A 13595-nucleotide genomic window follows, 5' to 3' on the forward strand; every position below is an offset into this window, starting at 1 on the left:
AAGGCCAACAAAAATGACGTACATGTATATATACATATATAAATGCCAAAACGTGTAAATAACTTAATAAACGAGCATAATTATTGTGTCGGGCTAATAAAATAAAAACTGCTGATTCACCCCTGATTTGAACCAATAGCCTCTCACTCACCCACCTTTAGAGGTCATTTTTCCCCGCAGAGCAGGGGTTGGCCTTTTTTGGACACCGTGGTCCCATTTTTTTGAAGCAATGTTTTATGGCTGGATGCTCTTCCTGCCGCCAACCCTATTAGTCGCCTCTTGCGACACACAGGGAAGTTGGTACTCAATTTTACCAGTGAACGTGTATTCAATTTGCCGACCTCGGAAGGATGACAGGCTGAGTCAACCCCCCTGGCGTTAATTCAGCGATTGACCGCGATTCAAACCCAGGATCCTAGGATCCCAAGCCGGCACCCTAAACGCTAAACCACAATAGCCTCTCACTGATAAAAACAATTCAGAAGCTCCGCTGCTGAGCTATCAAGTCATTGGGATGGAAGTATATGTATGCACGTATACTACCGGTCAAAAGTTTTAGAACACCTCAATTTTTCCAGTTTTTATTGAAATTTAAGCAATTCAAGTCCAGTGAATAACCTGAAATGGTACAAAGATAAGCAGTAAACCGCTGGAGGTTAGAAAAAAGTTTAGGTTAGCAAAAACAGGAAAATAATGTAAATTGCACAGTTATATTGTAAAAAAATAAAAAAGGCCTTCTTCAGGGAACAAGTAATGGGTTAACAACTTACAGCTGTTCTGCAGCAATGTAAGTAAATTAAGCCTTGAAAGTTGATGCAAACAATTCCTACAGGTGTCCCAACCTCTGCTGAATACTTGATTACAAACCCCCTGTCTGTATGAAAGCACTATTGGAACAGACTGTTATTACACTCTGAAGCATTATTTGGACAATATTGCACTGCAGGAAGTAGTATATTGGAAACTGGAGGAAACTCTGACAGGAAGAGGTCTGGCAGACGCAAACCCACAACAGAATCAGAAGACAAGTTTCTGAGAGTCAACAGCTTGCGTGATAGGCGGCTCACAGCACAACAGCTTGAAGCACAGCGTAACACTGGTCGAAGTAAGCAAGTCTCAGTTTCAACTGTGAAGAGAAGACTTCGAGCTGCAGGTTTGATAGGTCGAGTGGCAGTAAGAAAGCCATTGCTAAGATGGCAAAATAAGAAAAGGAGGCTTGCCTGGGCCATGAAGCACCGCCAGTGGACTACTGAAGACTGGAAGAAGGCCTTATGGACCGATGAATCAAAATTTGAAATCTTTGGTTCATCAAGCAGGGTTTTTGTACGCCATCGAGTAGGCGAAAGGATGGTTCCTCAGTGTGTGACACGAACTGTCAAAACATGGAGGAGGAAGCGTGATGGTCTGGGGCTCTTTTGCTGGTCCAGAGTCGGCGATTTGCACAGAGTGACTGGCACCCTGAACCAAAAGGGCTACTACAGCATTTTGCAGCGCCATGCAATACCACTGGTATACGCCAAGTTGGTCAGGGGTTCATCCTACAGCAAGATAATGACCCTAAACACACCTCCAGGCTATGTCAAAACGACCTTCGAGGAAAAGAACAAGACGGTAGACTTCAAATCATGGAATGGCCAGCACCGTCTCCAGACTTAAACCTCATCGAGCTGGTTTGGGATGAACTGGACAGAAGGGTGAAAGCAAAGCAATCTACAAGCGCAACACATTTGTGGGAACTTCTGCAACAGTGTTGGGAAGAACTTCCCGAACAATATTTGATTTCCATTGTAGAAAGAATGCCACGAGTGTGTTCGGCGGTTATATCTGCAAAAGGTGGCTACTTTGCTGAGTCAAAAATTTAAATTAAATTTTGTTTAACAAAATGATTCTATGATTTCTGTTTTTATCTCCAATTGTTTATTTGTTCTATGCTTAATTTCAGAGTACATTGAGACATTAAACTGCGTAAATTTCAATAAAAACTGGAAAAATTGAGGTGTTCTAAAACTTTTGACCGGTAATGTATATATATACAAAATGATTGGTCCAATAAGCTATAGTTACTGTTCCTTATTGTGAAATGTGCCAAACATTCATACAATCGATGCCAAAGAAAAGGAAAAAAAAGCATGCCTCATTTCAAAGACCAAGGTACATGGCGAGGTGTATCCAAACAATACCCATGCATTGCCAGGTTACCTAAAGGTACAGTTGGCTGGATAAGTTCCCCCCTCCCTCCCCCTTCCCGAGTTTATACTTGGTGGAAGCAGCTTTGACAGCAATTATAGCTGTGAGTCTGTTGGGACAGGTTTCCACCAACTTTACACACCTTGATTGGGCAATATTTGCTCATTATTCTGTACAAAACTGCTCAAGCTCAGTCAAGTTGTGTGGGGAGCGTTGAAGGACAGCATTGTTCAAGTCATGCCACAGATTTTCAATTTCACAGATTTCTGCTGTCAAATTCACTACCCAGCAGAGGAAACTCACAGGAACAGCTGATTTTACTCTGAAATAATCAAAATCACTACAATTTAACACAGGTGGAGGCCAATTAACTTGGTGCGTGATTTTGAAAGTGATTGATTACACCTGAGCTAATTTACAATTGCTATTATGAGGAGTGTGGACTCTTATCCAACCAAGATATTCTCGTTTTGGATTTTTAATGAATTACCTGAGATTTGTAGAATTTGTTTTCCACTTGGAAGTTGTGGGTTACGATGCGTAAACAAAGGTGTAAAAAGTTTGATTTAATGCGTTTTAATTCCAGACAAACATTCAACGCTTCCCTGTGTCTTTAGCTCTGATTGCTTCATAATATAATAACAGGATATGCATCAGTTGACGTTTTATAGACCTCGGTACGTCGAACAAGTCATCCGTCGCACCACGTGAAGCCGCCATCTTGAATACTGAAAATACTTTGGATGACGTCACGCTGACGTACCTGGCGAAGTTATATCGAGTTATCTCACTGTACCCATGTTCCAGTAATTAAATTTGTTTAACAAAACGACTTTTAAAAAATTTAACAAAACAAAAACTTTGACCATATCAATTACGATACTGTGGTGCTGTGCACACACAACTCGTTTGCCAAAAAGGTAGGCCACAACGCGTGGTACAAACGAAAGCACTTTATTACAAGCTCGCACATCAGCACTGGGCGGGCTCGACCTTCGAGCCCGCGTATATGTCCCGAGGCCACGCCTTGCCCCCGGGCGTGGCCGATCGGCCGATAGGTGGGGCATGCATTACAGTTCCCCGCCTGGACGTTCGCGCCACCTGCTGGTGCGCTGAATTCTTGTCCCTTGTGCCCGCCACACGCGCCCCCCCCCCAGAATTCCCGCGCACCTGAAGGGTGAGTTTGCGGGGAAGCCGGATGACCCGGCCGAATCGCCCCCTGGCGATGCGTGCTGGGCTGGGGGGTAGCGGGACGGCGGGGCTGGGGGGTGCCGGGGGGCGGCCTCGACGCGGAGGCAGAGCTGCTTGCGGGGGGTGGTCCAGATCGAGGTGGGCCGGCTTGAGGCGGTCCACGGAGACACGATCTGGAGTACTGGAGTTTGGCTGGAGTTTTTTTTTACAATTTTTCGGGCTGAGACACTCCTCAAAACTCACTGATGAACCTCTGAAAATTTGCCGAAGATTCGTTCAACCATCTGAGAAAAATGGCAACCCGCACACAAACACAGATGGTTCTCTTATCGTATAGATTTTAGGCATTGTATTATTAACCAAAGGTTTTTTTTCATTAATCAGTTTGATTCGATATAATATCCAGTGTACCTGTGTCCGTTTTTAGGACATGGCTTAGGGTGCCGGCTGTCCGTGGTTTAGCGGTTAGCATGCCGGCTTGGGATCCTAGCGATCCTGGGTTCGAATCCCGGTCGATCGCTGAATTAACGCCAGGGGGGTTGACTCAGCCTGTCATCCTTCCGAAGTCGTGCAAATTGAGTACCAGCTTGGGATGAATGATCACGGTGTGTACCCCGGCTTAGAATAGGTACATCGATATCCCTGCGCATCTTAAGAGGCGACCAAGGGTTGGCGTCAGGAAGGGCATCCGGCCGTCAGGAAGGGCATCCGGCCATAAAAACATTGCCTCAAACATGGAACCATGATTGTCCTGGGGCCCGCAAGGCTAACCCCCGCTCCAGCAGGGAAAATGGCCTTAAAACGATCATTTTTTTATTTTTTTTGTGCATGCAAGAAACCCCTCAAACATCGCATAGCTGAAAGAATTCTGCATGGAGGAGTGGGCAAAAATTTCCCAGTCGATGTCAGAGACTGGTAGACAGTTATAAGAAACGCCTACTTGAGGTTGTTTCTGCCAAAGGGGGCAATAACATCTATTAGAGCCAAGGGTGTACTTACTTTTTCCACATGCGAAATTTGCATTTATGTTTATTTAAATTATACAATGGACTACAAAATGTAAATGTTTCATGATATTTGTTATATTATATCACCCTTATCTATCAATATTGTTGAAATGAAGATTGAATAGCTGTATGTTGAAATATGTTGAAAAAGTCAAAACTTTACATGGGGTGTACTTACTTTTACACGTGACTGTATATATGTATATGTAATGTGAGTAACCGTGGAATTGCCCTAAACAATTGTAAGGTGCTGGAGATGGGTAAGAATAAATGAAAATAGAGATCACATGATGCAAGGAGCAATTTTGGAGAGTGGAAGAAGGATCTGGTGGTGGTCATGGATCCGGGGAATAAGTAGACAGGACAATGGCCAAAACTAAAGGGAGCTAAAATAGGGTTTTAGGTTGTACAGTATTAGTAGGGGATAAATTATACATCAAAAGTGGTGGTTTTAACATTGTATAGGAATTTAGTGATGAGGCCCCATCTGGAGGTCACAACTCAGGAAGGACATGCTGCCATGGAGAGGGTTCAGTGTAGAGTCCCTGTATATAGAGTTGTGTCAACTCAAATTTGGACACCATTTTGTGTCTAAGTGTGTCGGATTAGATATACATGTACATTCGCGATATGGGGTGATATATTCTAAACCTGCTAAAAAAAAATTTACTACACATATTTAGTCTTATTATTACATACAGGTGATATTTGTTTTGTCAAAAACTCAGCTATTGCCGTGAAAAAGAGCTGTGTGGTGATATTAAAAGTGGTATGGCAATGCATATTACAAGCCAACACTGCATATAAGAGCTAACATTATAAGTAAGACAAACCAATGCTGTCGTTCTCTGAATTTTAATAACTTTTAGAAAGGAGTGTGGGCATATCCAATATTTTTTAAAGGGTGCCGAGAGCAATTCCGGTGTAGGACTTCCAGCCGACATATAGTCTAACACACTTAAAACAAATTCTGTACGTGGTATTGCCATATTTCTATAGTGTACAACTTTAGTCTTATCGACATTTATATTCAATTTCCATTGTAATGATTTAACAAGCTGCAAGTCAGCTTCTGTCTCTGACATAAGGAAAACGACATCGGCATCTAGTAAGATTGAAACGTTCATTTATTACTACACCCTTGCCCAGAACTCTGATGGATATTGCCTGATCGATTAATATGTTTCATAGCTGGCGACTTAATTAACACTTAATTTTCGACTGCGCCAAGCCGTAATTAAACAGAGAAAAAACTTTTAAAAATACCTGCAGTGTGCACGGTTCGTCTAGTCGAACAGATATGGAAAAGCACAGATACGACGTCGTATTCACCATAACTTGTTTAATTTCACCAGGAACACGATGAGGCCAACACAGTAAACATCCAGTACAAAACTTGGTTCATACATTCAGTACAGAACATGATTCATACATTCAGACCGTAAGAAAACTCTGCCCGTAATACAACACTCTGACCAGACCAACACTTCATCCCACTACGTTCACTCCTCACAAGTGAAACTCATCACTACTCCGTTCACTCCTCACAAGTGAGACTCATCACTACTCTGTTCACTCCTCACAAGTGAGACTCATCACTACTCTGTTCACTCCTCACAAGTGAGACACCATCACTACTCCGTTCACTCCTCACAAGTGACTCATCACTGCTCCGTTCATTCCTCACAAGTGAAACTCATCACTACTCCGTTCACTCCTCACAAGTGAGACTCATCACTACTCCGTTCACTCCTCACAAGTGAGACTCATCACTACTCTGTTCACTCCTCACAAGTGAAACTCATCACTACTCCGTTCACTCCTCACAAGTGAGACTCATCACTACTCCGTTCACTCCTCACAAGTGAGACTCATCACTACTCTGTTCACTCCTCACAAGTGAGACACCATCACTACTCCGTTCACTCCTCACAAGTGACTCATCACTGCTCCGTTCATTCCTCACAAGTGAGACTCATCACTACTCCGTTCACTCCTCACAAGTGAAACTCATCACTACTCCGTTCACTCCTCACAAGTGAGACTCATCACTACTCCGTTCTGACTTTATCACTTGGAAATCTATACATCTTATATTTCCCAGATTGGTTTGAACAACCAAAAGCAGAACAACCAGTCATTTTGTTTGGCAATAAACAACATTCCCGTACCAAGCTGACGTTCACGCACGGTGAAGTTAGACACAAAATGGCGCCACCAAATCACGTGACCAGAAATCTCGGGTCAGCGCATGGCGCAACTCTCTTTATACAGGGACTCTAGTTCAGTGCAGGACAACTAGATCATTCCAGGCCGAACTAGACTTAGCTATGAGGAGTGGCTGAAGGAGACAGAGGACTTCATACATCAGAAAAGAAGAGGTTACGAGATATGATAGAGATGCTTAATATAATGAAGGGTAAAGATAACTAGAGCTTCCAGGGAAGCAGAACTCAACTGAACTAACTGGACAACTTTAAAGAAGGTCAGTTGTCTGTACTAGATTTGACTTAAATGAAAAGCCAACAACCTTGTGTAATAATTTCAAGGTCCTTGTATCCTTATATTTGTTCTTGTTTTACAATTGATACTGTAGCGGTTCCCGCTGAATGTACACAATCGCCTTGCACCTGCCAGGACGCGGCCAGGGCGCGATCGCCATGCCGGGCTCGTCCGGACGGGCCCAGACGCGCCTCTCCTGGGCATGCCCGGACTCGCTGTTCCCGGGCACGCCCGAACCTCCCGGGCACGCCCGGTCTCGTCTTTCCCGGGCATGCCCGCTCTCGCCTTTCCAGGGCTCGCCCAGAGCGCCCGGGCATGCCCAGCCTCGACTTGCCAGGCCGCGTCCAGGACGCCCGGGCATGTCCAGACTCGCCTTTCCAGGGCTCGCCCAGAGCGTCCGGGCATGCCCGCTCTCGCCTTTCCAGGGCTCGCCCAGAGCGCTCGGGCACGCCCAGCCTCGATTTGCCAGGCCGCGTCCAGGACGCCCGGGCATGTCCAGACTCGCCTTTCCAGGGCTCGCCCAGAGCGTCCGGGCATGCCCGCTCTCGCCTTTCCAGGGCTCGCCCAGAGCGCTCGGGCACGCCCAGCCTCGATTTGCCAGGCCGCGTCCAGGACGCCCGGGCATGTCCAGACTCGCCTTTCCAGGACTCGCCCTTGACACCCGGGCATGCCCGGTCTCGGTTTTCCCGGGCAAAGGCCCCGGCATAAATGTGTATATATATTTCTGCCCGATAAACGGGCTTGTGAGAATACCTGAGCTGTTTTGTTTCAATAAAGCAACTCGGACGAATTCCGTCTTTGGTCGCGTCAATTCTTTCGACTCGCGTTGGAGCGCAGCTCCTTCACTGGTGACCTACCGACATGGACACGGCAGTGACTCTTAAACTGCCTACCTTCTGGGAGGCTCACGCGGCTGTTTGGTTCGCCCAGGCGGACTCCCAGTTCGCCCTGCGAGGCATCACCGCGGACGACACCCGCTTCCACCACGTCGTGGCAGCGCTCGGTTCCGCCACCGCGGCCCGCGCCCTGAGCCTCCTCGAGCACCCGCCGGCTGCTGACAAGTATGACGCGCTGAAGACGCTCCTCCTCGATGCTTTCGCCCTCTCACCGGCGGCACGCGCACGGCGCCTGCTCGACCTGCCCGAGCTCGGCGACACGCGCCCGTCCGAGCGCATGGACTATATGCTCTCGTTGCTCGGTGAGCACTCTCCGGATTTTCTGTTCCGCAAACTGTTCCTTCGCCAGCTGCCTCACCCGGTACGCCTCGCCCTGGCTGGCACGTCGATCACCGATCCCCGCACCCTCGCCAGGGAAGCCGATAAGATCTCCTCGGCGGGCCAACACATCATCGGCGCGGCTACCTGGAGCCTGCCGCCGTCCGAGGCGACGCCCACGATGCCCGAGCGCCCTGCGCGGTTGGAGGCCGAACTGCCGGTGCAACTGGCGGCCGCCACGCCGCGCCGGCCGCTTCCGACACGACGGCCGGGGCCTCCACCTGACCAGGCATGGTGTTATTACCACGCCAGGTTCGGACACAAGGCTCGGACGTGCCGACCCCCGTGCACTTTCGGCAAGTCGGGAAACTGCCGGGCTGGCGTTCATTCCCAGCCATGAGCGCCGGCCACTCGGGCAACTTGCTTTTTATTCGGGACAAAGCGTCCGGGCGGCGTTTCCTTTGTGACACCGGCGCCCAACTGAGCGTCATACCCGCCTCCGAGCAGGACAGGCAGGACGCCGTTTGCGGCCCCTCTTTGGTCGCTGTTAATGGCTCGGCCATACGCACTTTCGGCCCGCGCGACGTCACCCTCTGCTTCGGCAGCCAGCGCTTTCAGTGGACCTTTGTGACCGCCTGCGTCCCCATGGCTTTGCTGGGCGCCGAATTCCTCTACGCGCACGGGCTGCTGGTCGACGTCAAACGACGTCGCCTTGTCAACGCCGAGACCTTCAGCTCCCTGGCGTGCACGATGAGCAGCTCCGCGCCGACCGAACTGGCGTGCGCCCTCCCGACGGCGAACGAGTTCGCTCGCCTGCTCGCGGAATTCCCGGCCCTCACGCGGCCGACGTTTTCGGCCGTCGCAGTGCGGCATGGGATCGAGCACCACATACCCACTACGGGCCCGCCGGTCTACGACAGGGCCTGCCGCCTCGACCCAGCCAAGCTCGCAATGGCAAAGGCCGAGTTCGACGCGTTGGAGCACCTCGGCATCGTGCGGCGCTCCAATAGCGCGTGGGCCTCACCACTGCACATCGTGCCAAAGCCGGGGGGCGGATGGTGCCCGTGTGGCGACTACCACCGCCTCAACGATGCTACCACCCCCGACAGGTGCCTGATCCCGCACATCCAGGACTTTTCCGCCCGTTTGGCGGGACGGGTCATATTTTCCAAAATTGACCTGATACGGGGATACCACCAAGTACCTGTCCGGGCGGCCGACGCCCCGAAGAAGGCCGTCATCATGCCGTTCGGCCTGTTCGAATTTTTGAGGATGCCGTTTGGCCTCAAGAACGCGGCCCAGGCGTTCCAGCGCTTAATGGACGGCGTGCTGCGCGACCTGCCATTTCTTTTCGTCTATCTGGACGACATCCTCCTCGCCAGCACGTCCCGCACTGAGCACCTCCTCCACCTCCGAACAATGTTCGGTCGCCTCAGCGAGCACAGCTTAATTGTCAACCCGGCCAAATGCCATTTCGGCACGACGGCCGTTGACTTTTTGGGCCACCACATCACCAAGACCGGGGACGTGCCGCTGCCGACCAAGGTCGAGGCCATCACCACGTTCCCGCGTCCCCGTTCCATCAAGGCCCTTCAAGAGTTCCTCGGCATGGTGAATTTTTATCACCGATTCGTGCCCCGCACTGCTCAGCTCATGCGGCCCCTTTACGAGGCCCTCCGGGGCAAGCCGGCCAAGCATGACATCGTTTGATCCGCGGCCATGGACGCGGCCTTCGCGAGCGCAAAACGGGCCCTCGCCGACGCAACGCTGCTGGCTCACCTGGTGCTCAACGCGCCCATCGCCCTCACTACGGACGCCTCCAACTACGCGGTGGGCGCCGTCCATGAACAATGGGTGGACGGGGTTTGGCAGCCACTCGCTTTTTTCAGCCGGCAACTCCGGCCTAACGAGTTGAAATACAGCACGTTCGACCGCGAGCTGCTCGGTCTATTCCTGGCCGTTCGCCATTTCCGACACCTCCTGGAGGGCCGCCCGTTCACGGCTTTCGTCGACCACAAGCCGTTGGTCTACGCAATGGCCAAAGTCACGGAGCCGTGGTCGGCCCGCCAGCAGCGCCACCTCTCCGCCGTGTCGGAATTCACCACGGACATCCGGCACGTCGCCGGCAAAGACAACGCCGTGGCCGACTGTCTTTCTCGGGCCAGCGCGAACGCGGTCCACCTTGGCGTGGACTTCGCGCTCATGGTGGCCGACCAGACCACCGACACCTCGGTGCAGGCCCTCCGGGCGGTGGACACGGGCCTCCGCCTGGCCGACATCCCCTTCGCGGGCACCGTCCTGCTCTGCGACATCTCCCAGCGCCAGCCTCGCCCCATCGTGCCCGTTTCCTGGCAGGGCCGCATCTTCGCCTCCATCCACGGCCTTTCTCACCCGGGCCGGAAAGCTTCTCAGAAGCTGGTGTCGGCGCGTTTCGTCTGGCACGGCCTTCGACGGAACGTCCGTGACTGGGCCAATGCCTGCATGGCCTGCCAGCGGGCCAAGGTCCACCGCCACACCCAGGCCCCGCTAGCACCTTTCACCGTGCCTGCACGGCATTTCTACCACGTCCACGTGGACCTGGTGGGTCCCCTGCCCCCATCGCGGTGGTTCACCCACCTGCTCACCATGGTGGACAGGACCACCAGGTGGCCGGAGGCCGTGCCCCTCACCTCCACCACCACCGCCAACATGGCGCAGGCGTTCATCGCCACCTGGGTCGCGCGCTTCGGCGCACCGGCGAACATCTCGTCCGACCGCGGCCCACAGTTCACGTCTGAACTTTGGGGCGTGGTCGCCCGCTCGTTGGGGGTCACGCTGCACCGCACCACGGCCTACCACCCCCAAGCCAACGGGTTGTGCGAGCGGTTTCACCGCTCCATGAAGGCCGCACTCATGGCCGGCCTTCAGGACGACGGTTGGACCGACCGGCTGCCGTGGGTCCTTTTGGGCCTCCGCACGGCCCCCAAGGAGGACCTCCGGGCGTCCGCCGCCGAGCTCGTCTATGGCCAGCCGCTCCGCGTCCCGGGCGAGTTCGTGCCCGACGCTACCAGTCCCTGGTCCGCCGCACACCAGCGCTCGGACCTCCAGGAGGCCGCCCGACGATTTGCCCCCGTGCCAACGTCCCGCCACGGTGGCCCGCAGTCCTACGTCCCCCCGGCGCTTCGCACAGCGGAGTACGTCTTTGTACGTCATGACGCGCACCGGGGGCCACTCCGGCCGCCGTACGACGGGCCCTTCCGGGTCCTGCGACGGGGCGACAAGTCCTTCGTCGTCGACGTCGGCGGCCGGTCGGACCGGATCTCTGTGGACCGCCTCAAACCGGCGCACGTGGACGTCGACCGACCACCACGGTTGGCCCTTCCTCCGCGGCGAGGCCGCCCCCCGTCCACAGTTCCCCCCGCTCGACCACCCACCACCAGATCGGACCCCCCCCCCCCACGACCCTCCAGGGGTCGCTTCGGCCGGGTCATCCGGACCCCCCTTAAATTGACCCTGCCGGTGCAGGTCGATTTTGGAGGGGCGTGTGTAGCGGTTCCCGCTGAATGTACACAATCGCCTTGCACCTGCCAGGACGCAGCCAGGGCGCGATCGCCATGCCGGGCTCGTCCGGACGGGCCCAGACGCGCCTCTCCTGGGCATGCCCGGACTCGCTGTTCCCGGGCACGCCCGAACCTCCCAGGCACGCCCGGTCTCGTCTTTCCCGGGCATGCCCGCTCTCGCCTTTCCAGGGCTCGCCCAGAGCGCCCGGGCACGCCCAGCCTCGACTTGCCAGGCCGCGCCCAGGACGCCCGGGCATGTCCAGAATCGCCTTTCCAGGGCTCGCCCAGTGCATCCGGGCATGCCAACTCTCGCCTTTCCAGGGCTCGCCCAGAGCGCTCGGGCACGCCCAGCCTCGACTTGCCAGGCCGCGTCCAGGACGCCCGGGCATGTCCAGACTCGCCTTTCCAGGACTCGCCCTTGACACCCGGGCATGCCCGGTATAGCTTTTGCCGGGCAAACTTCCCGACATAAATGTGTATATATATTGCTGCCCGATAAACGGGCTTGTGAGAATACCTGAGCTGTTTTGTTTCAATAAAGCAACTCGGACGAATTCCGTCTTTGGTCGCGTCAATTCTTTCGACTCGCGTTGGAGCGCAGGTCCTTCAATACAATGTTACACTTTGCAACAATGTTGCAGAAATATAGTTGTGTAGATAAAAGGAAACGGGTGTAATTCGCTTTCAAAGTCACCCACCCCCACATCTTGTCCCAGTGAACATGCCCACAAAACGTCGCAAGTGCATATTTAAGTGACGTCAGAAGAAATTGTGGGGAATCCTTGTCATGAAAGTTATAGGGGCCATTTTGTGACAGATCTGGTTGACATGCGATAGCAACCTACCTTGTGTGGTAAGAGTCTCACACACCAAGTTTGATCAAAATCCATTAAATATTTGTGGACGTTAAAGTCTTAACGTCGTTTTGGAGCTGAAAACAATATGGCGGCCATTTTGTGACGGATCGGGTTGGGATGCAATAGCAACCTACCTTGTGTGGTAAGGGTTTAACATTCTAAGTTTGATCAAAATCTGTTAATATTTGTGGACGCTAGAGTGTTAACGTCGTTTTCATGACCAAAAACAAAATGGTCGCCTAAGTCCGCCATTTTTCAACGGATCGGGCTGAAATGTAATACCAACTTGGTCCTTAGGGTAAGGATGCTGCATGTCAAGTTTGATCAGAATCGGTTGATATTTGTGGACGCTGGAGTGTTAACGTCGTTTTCATGACCAAAAACAAAATGGTCGCCTAAGTCCGCCATTTTTCAACGGATCGGGCTGAAATGTAATACCAACTTGGTCCTTAGGGTAAGGATCCTGCATGTCAAGTTTGATCAGAATCGGTTGATATTTGTGGACGCTGGAGTGTTAACGTCGAAAAGTTAACCGACGACAGACGACGGACGCCGGAGGGTTCAGTATGTGATGAACTGTCCAGTTGAGTTAAAAATAAGTGCAGAATAATTATTTACCACAGTAGACAGTGATAGGACTCGGGCCGTAACCTGAGAATGAAGATGAGCAGAGTTAAGACAGTAGTAATTGGCAGGGAGGGGTCTTTCACTCAGAGAGTAGTTGATGCATGAAATGGTCACCTTGGAAAGGTAGTGGCAGCAGAAACAGTAGCTAAGTTGAAATTGGAATTCGATAGGTACCTGGGAGTATTGGAAATGCAGGGGTATCGGGATGTTGGCACGACTTTTAGGTAGTTTCAACATGGATGGGTGATTGTGTGCATCTGTGCGGAAAGTTGGGGGTCTCGTCAAGGGGTGGTGTGTGGTTGCTGTGTTTCTCACCTAAAAACGATCTTCGCCCACGACCCTCTCCGGAAAGAAAAAACTACAAAAAAAAACCACAAAAGAAACTTTCTGCATTTTTCTTTTCTACAATGCCATGAGCAAGTATTCACACTCCTTGACTTTTTCAATGTCAAAGAGGAATTTAAATTTTAT

This window comes from Myxine glutinosa, chromosome 2 (genome assembly GCF_964187855.1).
Source record: "Myxine glutinosa chromosome 2, kmMyxGlut1.1, whole genome shotgun sequence".
NCBI lineage: Eukaryota > Metazoa > Chordata > Myxini > Myxiniformes > Myxinidae > Myxine > Myxine glutinosa.